Source organism: Capsella rubella, unplaced genomic scaffold (assembly GCF_000375325.1).
Source record: "Capsella rubella cultivar Monte Gargano unplaced genomic scaffold, Caprub1_0 scaffold_50, whole genome shotgun sequence".
NCBI classification, from domain to species: domain Eukaryota; kingdom Viridiplantae; phylum Streptophyta; class Magnoliopsida; order Brassicales; family Brassicaceae; genus Capsella; species Capsella rubella.
Genome location: NW_006238876.1, coordinates 14,127 through 14,437, shown reverse-complemented (window position 1 = coordinate 14,437; position 311 = coordinate 14,127).

Below are 311 nucleotides of genomic sequence, written 5' to 3'. Positions count from 1 at the left end.
GTTTGAATAGGTTATAATACATTAAATTTGATTGATTAAAAGTTCTAGAGATGCATGAAGATTGTTTAGAAGAGTGTAGAATGACTTGCTGAAATTTGGGCCGAAATGGGCTAAGAACACACAACCATTGCTTTCAAGCATTAAATGGCTTGTCTACTGTTTTTTGGGGTTAGAATATGTTAGAAGACAATAAGTTTGATTGATTATAAGTGCTAGAGCATCATGAAGAGTGTTTAGAAGTTTGGAGGAAAACTTGTTGAAATTTGGTCCCAAATGGGCTAAGAACTCGGAAACATTACGTTGAACCATTA